Here is an 11,846-nt window from a genome sequence, read left to right on the forward strand (position 1 = left end):
TAGCACAGTTGGAGAATATTCCTTTACTAGGATGCTCTTTTTATTTTTTTAATTAAAAATATACTTTCAGTGGTTAGGCTAGCATTCCACCCATGTTCTATGACTGTTGCTGTTTTGCCTACTTTGGGAAACAAATCATGAACTAATTAGTTCCTTGGTAGTGACAAATGAACTGATAGGTTAATCAGGTGGTTAAATCATAGTGCCTGACAAATACACTTAGAGAAATGCACGACTAGGAGTCTGCAAGATATCATCCTCCCAGGTAGGTTCTGCCTGGAAAGAAACTGACATTTTGAGACACTTATTAAAATACGTGGTGTACAGTCACTCCTGGGCAACCTGAAATGTGAGATGTGTCCTGATCCTGGCTGACTCTGTCTAAACACAGACTGAACCAGAAGGTGAGCAGAGGCGTTGGTGAGCAGGCTGGAGGCCAGGCAGGCAGGTGCTGTTGGTTCCCCAGGAAGGCCTGTGCTTCTTTCCCTCTGGAAATCCTTATGATGCTAATTACCTTGGTCCTCATAAAAATAGGGAGCAAAGTGGCAATTACAAGAACATTTCAGAGCTTTTTCGGCTGTTAGGTTACATGTTGAGAAGAGAGAAGGTAAGTCCTTGCTGGTGTAGGAGAGAGGCAAACAGCTCTCTTCTCCCTCCCTTCTCCTCCCCCTCACTTCATCTCTTGTCAATTGTTGACTCCTCTACATTTCATTCTAGAACAGCTCTCACTTCTATCCTCCTCTTATCATCAATCCAGCTGCCACTGAAGCATTCCACGCCTGCATTAACAGCCCTAGGAATTACTACAGCCTTGTCTGAGGTCCCTCTCACCTCTGACTTATCTGCATGCACTCTTGCTAGGTTCATTTTTTTTGCAGAAGCAACACTGATTTTTGTCACAAAACTGCTCAAAGACCCTCAATAGCCCTCTCCTTGTGTAAAAAGTAGGCAGTTTAAACCTTGTAACTTGGTACTTAAAGTCTTCCATGAGTGGGTCCAGCCTACCCATCTAACCCTCCTTTCTCACCCCATCTTGGACACTGGGTCCACAGAAGCGGAGACATTCTTGTTTCGGTTTGTAATTTCACACACTTGAATTGGCAGCCCTTTCATGTACTGAGAGCTTCTGTTACAGCTTATTTTGCCTTATTGGAAACTAAGAAAAAAATGTTCTCTATACTTGTATTAATGCTGCTCACTCTAACTTAAACAGCTTCCCTCAAGCATCACCCTCGACATGAACTTCAAATCATCACACCCATTGTGCAAGGCTTGGCTTCAAAGCTACCTTCCTCCTCCCCCTTTTAACCACTGTGCCCTCTTCTGCTAGGAATGGAAGCTGCACCCCTTTCTTCAGATACCCAGGACACTTGATGCATTCTAAAGGCAGAGCAAGAGGCTTCTCCGGGGTCTCAGATGGTAAAGAATCTGGCTGCAATGTGGAAGACACAGGGTTTGATCGCTGGGTTGGGAAGATCCTCTGGAGAAGGAAATGGCAACCCATTTCAGCATTCTTGCCTGGGAAATGACTGAACAACAGTCAGTGGTAACAAACAGAAGAACACAAAATGAATCAGATATGAACCCTGACCACACAGGCTTTCTTCACTAAGAGAGGAATAATCAATGAGGGTTAAATATTTGTTGAATCTAAGCATTTCTGTGTTTTGTTTTTCCATTTTCTGAGTTGGGAATACTGGAATCCACGCGGGTGTGTATTTATTTTTCAAAGCACTCTGTACTTTAAAATTCTGACCTAAACAGACGTTGCGGTGATATTACAGAATATTCATCCCCTGGTGTTATCATATCTCATCTCCCAAGCTCTTCCTTAAATGGCTTAGCTGCCTAATGGATTGCCTTTGTTTGAAGGATCATCTGAATATAATCTTCCTCCCCTCAAATTGTTTCAATCACTGTGAGCTTTTGCTGACCTACTTTCGAGCCAGTGGAGAAAACCTTTCCAGAGCCAACCCTTGTGACTGCAGACAAGATAATAGTGTTACAGTAGTTAAAGGTGATTTTCCTCACAAAATTTAAATTAAGTGAGAGGATTCAGATTGTTTCACACATCATCACTTCAGGTTGAAGAGGGTCCCCCAAAATAACACTCCTCTTTTTTTGTGCAAACTCAACCAGGGAGTGAAGTAGCTTGGAGAACAGCATCATCTGGTTACTACTAAATCTGATCATGAAGAAAGTGATTCGTGCCTGTAGATGGGTTGTATGTACTCTTACATTAGAATCACTGTTCAGACAGATTGATTTACATTGTCCCAAGAAGTGGTGGACTTTGGCAGGACCCAGCCCCATGGTTAGAACTTGAGCTCAAAGACTCATGTACTCAATGCCCGGTGGCCAAGGAGAAGACATTCTCTGTGGGCAGCAGTTATGATCAGAGGAGAGAGAGGTGAGTGGCTTAGCCAAGCTAGGCAATCAGATGAAGTCGCTCTCCCTCTATTGGCTAAGGTCAGAGTGAGGGCCTGGCGTTGACCAGTGACCACGCATGTGAAGGGAAAAGGCCATCCACAGTGGAAAGTCAGGATTGGGGACCAGGTAGGTATGCCTCTGGCCCAGCCCTTGCTCCTGATTATTGTAGAGTGGAAAGAATGAAAGTATTTTGGCTTTTCTTTTCTAAAAAATAAGAAAAGCATTTGGTAAATTCTCTTTTCTTTTTTATTCTATTACAAATATTTTCTAATTTTTCTTGTTGTGGCTTTTTAAATATACCCATCATTTAAAAGTGGACATTTAATTTCCAAATACATGGGATTTTTAAAAGTATCTTTGATATGAATTTCTCATTTTGATATTAATTTCTTAATTAAATGCTTTCTTTTTTGCAGTCACACTCTGTGGGTTGTTTTTTTTTTTTTTCAGTTTTCTAACTTTACTGAGGCTAAGTCAAAGATCTCTGTTGACATATATACCAACAGAGATCACATTACACTTGAAAATATGTGAGTTATTTTCAAATACTTTTTGATATTGATTTCTAACATGATTCCACACTGAAAAGAGAACAGGCTCTGTAGGATTTCAGTATCTTTAGACTATGAACTTTTACACCTTGTTTTAAGTCTCTGGATATGCACCAGTATCTCCTAGTTCATAGTCTGTGGGAACTTGAATAGAATTTGTATCTTACTGCCGTGTGCAAATTGTATAAATCTTACCTATGTTGAATTGGTTCATAGTGCTTTTCAAGTATACTTTATCCTTCTGCTGCTGCTGCTAAGTCGCTTCAGTCGTGTCTGACTCTGTGCGACCCCATAGATGGCAGCCCACCAGGCTCCCCCATCCCTGGGATTCTCCAGGCAAGAACATTGGAGTAGGTTGCCATTTCCTTCTCCAATGCGTGAAAGTGAAGTCACGCAGTCGTGTCCGACTCTTCTCGACCCCATGGACTGCAGCCTCCCAGGCTCCTCTGTCCATGGGATTTTCTAGGCAAGAGTACTGGAGTGGGGTGCCATGGCCTTCTCTGACTTTATCCTTCTACTTCTCTGTATATTCATTCTATTATTTTTTGAGAGTTAGATATTGAAACTCTGACTAAAAATCTTCATTTATATACATAAAAAATAATTGTAATATACAGGAGAACCATAAAAAAAGAAAGTAAAATATGTGGTTCTCCACTCCATAATTATTGACTGTGTGACCTCAACAAGTCAGTAAACCTCTTGAAATCTTGAATTCATCAAGGGTAAAATGGAGATAAAATAATAAGAAGAATGAAAAGAGTTAATATTTATGACAGTTATTTTTAAACTATAAAAACTTCACAAATTTCAGAGAGTTGTATGAAATTCATGTCAGTTCTCATGTCAGTTTTCTGTAGTAAATTATAAAATATTAAAAAGTTGATTTGGACTATTTCTAGTCCTTGTGAAATTACTTGAAATAAAGGAAAGGGTAGGCATTCTTCAACTATTTGACGAAACAGAAGAAAACATAAAACCAAATGTAGTAATCAGAACAAATGAAAATAAGTAAATTATCCTATAAAAAGATAAAAGCTGTCAGATTACAAGAAAATGTCCAACAATATGTTACTTTTGAGAGATAATCTTTGGGAGAAGGATGGAGAGAAGATAGACTAGGAAAAGGCAGTTTAATAAAATACAAAATGTAGCAAGGAGATAAGTATATTTATAATAAGAGAAAGTTATAATTTACAAGTAAGATATTACAACAGGAAATTTATATCTATTAACAACTCAAAACATTCTTAGGATAATATGTGCTCAGTTGTGGCCAACTCTTTGTGACTCCCTGGAGTCCTGACAGACTCCTCTATTTATGGGATTCTCCAGGCAAGAATACTGGAGTGTATTGCCATCTCCTCCTCCAGGGGATCTTCCTGACCCACGGATCGAACCCCTGTCTCTTGTGTCTCCTGAATTGGCAGGCAGATTCTTTACACTTGTGCCATCTGGGAAGCCCCTAGGATAATATAGATTTTTTTTAAAAAAATGACAAAACTGAATGTAAGAAGTATTTTAGAACAAAATAACAATCTAGATCCATGTAGATATGTCCAAAAATTTGTGATTTCATGGAAATCAATTTTAAAATAAAGGTAATATAAAAGTTTTATGAAAACACAAAGAATCTAGAATTGCTAAAAGACATTAAAGGAAACCTTAAGTTGCCGGGCTTGGATTAACTCATTTTAAGATTATAAAGCTACAATAATTCAGACAACGCACTATTGGTATACTAAGAAACATATGGGTCCACAGAACAGCGTGGAGCCCAGAAATAGACCCACACATACATGGACAAATAATTTTTTACAATGGTGCCAAGGTAATTCAATGGAGAAAAGATAGGCCTCTCAACAATGGAGCTGGAATAATCGTAAATCTGTAAACTTTCATATTTTAAACAGAACATATTTGAAGTGGATCATAGACCTAAATGTAGAAAATAAAAATATGTAACTTCTAGAAGAAATAATAGGAGAAAAAATAATTTAGAACACAAACATATGACCATAAAAAAAAAGTTGAGGCACTAAACTTAATGAAAATTAAAAACTTCTGTTCTTCAAAAGACAGCTTTAAGACAATGAAAAGGCAAGTCAAGGATTGTTGTTGTTGTTCAGTCGCTCAGCCATATCCAACTCTTGGGGACCTCATGGACCGTGGGCACACCACACTTCCCTGTGCCTCACCATCTCCTGGAGTTGACTCAAATTCATGTCCATCGAGTCGGTGATGCCATCCAACCATCCCATCCTCTGTCACCCCTTCTCCTTCTGCCTTCGATCTTCCCCAGCATCAAGGTCTTTTCAAATGAGTCAGCTCTTCACATCAGGTGGCCAAAGTATTGGAGCTTCAGCTATAGCATCAGTCCTTTCAATGAATATTCAGAATTGATTTCCTTTAAGATAGACTGGTTTGATCTCCTATCCAAGGGACTCTTAAGAGTCTTCTCTAACACCACAGCTCAAAAGCATCAGTTCTTTGGCATTCAGCTTTCTTTATGGTCCAATTCTCACATCCATACATGACTACTGGGAAAACCATAGCTTTGACTAGACGGAACTTTGTCAACAAAGTAATGTTTCTGCTTTGAAATGTCTGTCTAGGTTGGTCATAGCTTTTCTTCCAAGAAGCAAGCATCTTTTAATTTCATGGCTGCAGTCACCATCTGCAGTGATTTTGGAGCCCCCCAAAATAAAGTCTGTCATTGTTTCCACTATTTCCCCATCTATTTGCCATGAAGCAATGGGACCGGATGCCATGATCTCAACTTTTTGAATGCTGAGTTTTAAGCCAGCCAGTTGTTTTTTTTTTCACCCTCCTCTTTCACTTTCATCAATAGGTGTGTTAGCTCCTCTTTGCTTTCGGCCATTAGGGTGGTGTCATCAGCATATCTGAGGTTATTGATATTTCTCCCAGCAATCTTGATTCCAGCTTGTGCTTCATCCAGCCTGGCAGTTTGCATGATGTACTCTGCATATAAGTTAAGTAAGCAGAGTGACAATATACAGCCTTGATGTACTCCCTTCCTAATTTTGAACCAGTTCATTTTTCAACGTCCAGTTCTAACTGTTGCTACTTGACCTGCAAGCACGTTTCTCAGGAGACAGGTAAGAGGAACTCGTATTCCCATATCTTTAAGGATTAGAAAAAAATTGTCACAGTATGTACATCTTACAAGTGGTCCAGACATGTAAATAACTATTACAATTCCAAAATAAGACATACGACAGAAGAAAAAAAGGCAAAATGTTTTGGTAGACCTTTTTACAAAAGAACAGTTTGTACCAGGGATGAGAAGATGGATCTCAAAGAGGCATGGGGGACTTTTGGGGGATGGAAATATTCTATATCTTGATCATGGTGGTAGTTATGCTGATATACAATTTGCTTAAAGGTCATAGAACTATACATTTTGAATGGGTAGATTTTACTGTATGTAAATTATAGTTAAATATTCTTTGTTTAAAAATACAAACATAAAAAAGAATAAGGCAATAGAACATTCTTCTCTTTGGAGCTTCCCCTGTAGGTCAGTGGTAAAGAATTTGTCTACCAATGCAGGAGATGTGGGTTTGATCCCTGGGTAGGGAATATCCCTTGGAGAAGGAAATGGCAACCCACTCCAGTATTCTTGCCTGGAAAATTCATGGACAGAGGAGCTGGGCAGACTATAGTCTATGAGGTGGCGAAAGAGTCAGACATGACTTAGCAACTAAACAGCAACAACAGCACATTCTTCCCAACAAGTCTCCTTAAGTGCTTGCAGGGTTCATTATCTCTTGCCTTATGTAGAACCCTATTAGGTTCATTTTATTCTGTTTTGTGGAATAAATAATGTGTGTTTAAATTACCTGAGTCTTAAAAAGTAAAACCACTGACAGTCCCACATTGTGGAGTTGTAGACCCTTTCATTTTTTTAGCATTTTTTTGCTGTGTGTTTAGTATTTACTATTCGCCCTGTGTCCCTCAGAAGTCATATGTTAAGGTTCAACCCTCAGAATCTCAGGATGTGACTGTTTTGGAGATGGAGTCTTTAAAGAGGTAACAATTTCAATTGAAGTCACTAGGGTGGATTCTAATAACCTACTTGTTAAATGAGGTAAAGACTCAGGTAGAAAGCAGGACAGAGGCCCTAGAAAGAACAAAACCCTCTGACAGCTTGATCTTGAACTTCTAGTCTCCAGAACTGTGAGAAAATAAATATCCATTGCTTAAATTGTGTATTTAGTAGTGCTTTGTCACGGCAATGTTTAGAAATGAATACGCTCTATCACTACAGTTAAACTCAATAAAAATAGAAACATCATTCTATAAGCAGACTTTATTGTGTTTTCCCATAAGTTTGCGTTCTTGGTTTATTCCCAGGGCCTCTGAAGGGAGAGGGAAGCACAGCGAGAAACACACACATCCTCAGCTTACTAATCAATGAGCCTCCCTTCATCTTTAGTTACTATTTTCAGTATCCCTGTTCACATCAAGTTATGACAGTAATTTGAAGTGTATCTCCAAGAATATCCAAGCCTTTTGAGTGAAGAAATCTGCAACCTCTCTATTCAACATTTTCAGGACTTCTTCGTGTTTGGTAATTGATATACTGGGATTAATAACAGAACATCACTTACTGACCCTTTACAATCGAGACCATTCTTGGCCCATACCTAGTTGTCTTGATCTGTCACTGCCTGTGGAAAGTCAGGGCTTGTCAGTAGGTTCAGCTACTATGGAGGCTGAACTCAGTCTCACTGATTTTTCCAGCCTGAGAACAAACAGATCATCAGCTTTTGTTGGAAAATAAACCATCTTAAAGCTTAGGGCTTGAAGGGGATAAGCCTTTATTTAGCTCCCTGTTCTGGTTTGAACTCAGATGAGTGGTTCTTCCAGTCTGGGCTGAAATCTTCCAAGTATCTTAGGTCAACTGGCAAGTTGGCTGGTAGAGGTCATCATCAGCCTGGACACTGACCTCCCAGCCTTCATAGTCAATGAGGGCTGCTCAAGTGACTGACAGAAGAGTTTCCAAGAGAGGGAGTGAAATTGACAAGACTCTTAAGAATGAACCTCAGAAATGGTACAACCAGACCAGATCGATGGAGTTGGGAGAGAAACTCTGCTTCTTGGTGGAGGAGGGAGAGGGATGATGTCAATTACAGAGTGTGGACACAGGAAGGCGACTTATCCTGGTCATCTTTGCAATCCATGGGGTTGCAAAAGCGTGGGACACATCTCGGCAACTAAACAACAATAGCAGAGAATATAAGGTACTCATAATCTGAACTGCAAGGCTGTTTTATTGCTATTTGTATGATCCAAAAAATAAGATTTCTTTTGTCTTTTAAAAATGTATCAATAATAATTTCTTTACATTTTATGCTTAAAGTTTAATCTGTTGTTCTGTATGGCAGAACTAATATATAACAGTGTGTTATTATTTATCTCTTCCTAATTTTTTCCTTTAATTTCTTTCTTTATTTAAAATTTACTTATTTTAATTGGAAAATAATTACAATATTGTGATGGTTTCTGCCATACATTGACATGAATTGGCCACAGGTATACATGTGTCCCCCCCATCCTTAACCTCCCTCCCACCGCCCTCCCCACCCTTTCCCTCTGGGTTGTCCTGGAGCACCAGCTTTGATTGCCCTGCTTCATGCAAAGAACTTGCACTGGTCATCTATATTTAATAGATTTAATAGATTACTTTATTTAAAAGTAATTGTTCGCATTCCACAAAGAGTCACAATGCGTCTTCCTGACAATCACTTAGCTCAGAACCTGGCCTAACGACTAAAGGATGTTATTCTTGTTTTTCACATGACCCGCTCTAAGTTTCTAGCTTATTGAGTTAATAATAAAAGTGAAGTCGCTCAGTCGTGTCCAACTCTTAGCAACCCCATGGACTGCAGCCTATCAGGCTCCTCCGCCCATGGGATTTTCCAGGCAAGAGTACTGGAGTGGGTCACCAGTGGCTTCTCCGAATAATAACCACAGCCATTGCTAACTGCATGCTACACTGAGCTAAGTGGTTTTGTAACATTAGCTTATTTGAATGGTCATTCTTTGGGAAGGGGGTGGGAAGGCGAAGACAACTCTGTGACAACTGTCTCCCTGCTGTGGGTTTCCTCCCACTGTGCCCGGCCATCTGGGTGAGCTATCTTGGGTGTCAACACTGTAGATAACCATTTAGGTATCTTGTCAGCCTAGCTGTCTCATAAAACTTGACTCTATTTAAATTGTCAGTTTCCTCTGGCTGAGACATCAGAAGCTCATTAAAAAATATTCTCAGCCTTTCCTTGTGTTTGCTCTATAATTGATACAGTTGAGTGTGAGCACATTGAACAGAGCTAGAAGTTCAGTTGTCTGTTTTTTCTCTTCCTCCTCAGTCCTGGCAAAATATTATCCTCAGAAAGCAGTAAGAATAATCACACCTTTAGCTACTTCTATTGATTAGTAATTCAGCTTTGTCTTTAAAGCAAATCAGCATGGTTACACTTGTAATATCGTGTAGCAGGAATAATTACTAGCAGACCTACAGACTGACAACTTGTGAAAGGTGACTCTGCCATATTCAGCAGGACATTGCATCAAGCTCCTGAGGCTGAGAGATGGCATCCTGGCACTTCTTCAGTCATTGGTAACTCAAACAGCTGGTAGCGCCAGGGGGTGGAGACTCACTAAACAAAAATACTGAACAGCCTGATTGTGCCTTTTATGTCACTGTACTGCAGGATTGATTACATTCGATTCCCTGTGTATTCAGTATCTATTTAAAACATTTAGTGGTCTAAAGATGCCAGTGAGGCTTCCCAGGAGGCGCTAGTGATAAAGAATCCATCTGCCAATGCAAGAGATCTGGGTTGAATCCCTGGATTGGGAAGACGCCCTGGAGAAGGAAATGGCAACCCACTCCAGTATTCTTGCCTGGAAAACCCTGTGGACAGAGGAGCATGGTGGGCTAGAGGCCACGGGGTTGCAGAGTCGGACACAACTGAGCGACTAGGGGCAAACATACAGGGGTACCATTGGAGCAAGATCACATCAGGCACTGATGGACATGCACCAGCTTGTTACACCGTGCTTGGCTGCAGAATTACAAAGATGATGATAGCTGTTTTAACAGAGCATGATGACATAGCCTTTGGTCTTACCAATGCTAAGAACCCTATGCTATGCTAAGTCATTTCAGTCGTGTCCGACTCTGTGCGACCCCATAGATGGCAGCCCACCAGGCTCCCCCGTCCCTGGGATTCTCCAGGCAAGAACACTGGAGTGGGTTGCCATTTCCTTCTCCAATGCATGAAAGTGAAAATCGAAAGTGAAAAGCGAAAGTGAAGTCACTCAGTCGTGTCTGACTCTTAGCGACCCCATGGACTGCAGCCTACCAGGCTCCTCCATCCATGGGATTTTCCAGGCAAGAGTACTGGAGTGGGGTGCCATTGCCTTCTCCAAAGAACCCTATACTGTACCAAATTGTCTGTGACAATTTATGTTTAAATAATGTGTGGTAGTATATAAGAATCTCATTTATATTATCTACTTTCATCCACACAACTGGGGGTAGTCAGTTATAAACTCCTATTTTAACCACAAGAAAACTCAGATCTGATAGGCTGAGTGACTTTCTGCCATCCCAGGATTAATACATGCCAGGATACACAGAGGCTAGAGCTCAGGAAACTGGACTTATTCTACTGGCAATCAACTTGGGGATTTGCCACTTTAAAGCTGTGTAGGTTATGTAAGAAATAGATTTAAGGGCCTAGATTTGATAGATAGAGTACCTGATGAACTATGGGTGGAGGTTCGTGACATTGTACAGGAGACAGGGATCAAGACCATTCCCATGGAAAAGAAATGCAAAAAAGCAAAATGGCTGTCTGGGGAGGCCTTACAAATAGCTGTGAAAAGAAGAGAAGCAAAAAGCAAAGGAGAAAAGGAAAGATATAAGCATCTGAATGCAGAGTTCCAAAGAATAGCAAGGAGAGATAAGAAAGCCTTCCTCAGCAATCAAAGCAAAGAAATAGAGGAAAACAACAGAATGGGAAAGACTAGAGATCTCTTCAAGAAAATTAGAGATTCCAAGGGAACATTTCATGCAAATATGAGCTCAATAAAGGACAGAAATGGTATGGACCTAACAGAAGCAGAAGATATTAAGAAGAGGTGGCAAGAATACACAGAACTATACAAAAAAGATCGTCACGACCCAGATAATCAAGATGGTGTGATCACTGACCTAGAGCCAGACATCTTGGAATGTGAAGTCAAGTGGGCCTTAGAAAGCATCACCACAAACAAAGCTAGTGGAGGTAATGGAATTCCAGTTGCGGTCTTTCAAATCATGGAAGAGGATGCTGTGAAAGTGCTGCACTCAATATGCCAGCAAATTTGGAAAACTCAGCAGTGGCCACAGGACTGGAAAAGGGCAGTTTTCATTCCAATCCCAAAGAAAGGCAATGCCAAAGAATGCTCAAACTAACACACAATTGCACTCGTCTCACATGCTAGTAAAGTAATGCTCAAAATTCTCCAAGCCAGGCTTCAGCAATACGTGAACTGTGAACTTCCTAATGTTCAAGCTGGTTTTAGAAAAGGCAGAATAACCAGAGATCAAATTGCCAACATCCACTGGAACACGGAAAAAGCAAGAGAGTTCCAGAAAAACATCTATTTCTGCTTTATTGACTATGCCAAAGCCTTTGACTGTGTGGATCACAATAAACTGTGGAAAATTCTGAAAGAGATGGAAATACCAGACCACCTGACCTGCCTCTTGAGAAACCTATATGCAGGTCAGGAAGCATCAGTTAGAACTGGACATGGAACAACAGACTGGTTCCAAATAGGAAAAGGAGT

This window comes from Bison bison, unplaced genomic scaffold (genome assembly GCF_000754665.1).
Source record: "Bison bison bison isolate TAMUID 2011002044 unplaced genomic scaffold, Bison_UMD1.0 scf7180017864065, whole genome shotgun sequence".
Lineage (NCBI taxonomy): Eukaryota > Metazoa > Chordata > Mammalia > Artiodactyla > Bovidae > Bison > Bison bison.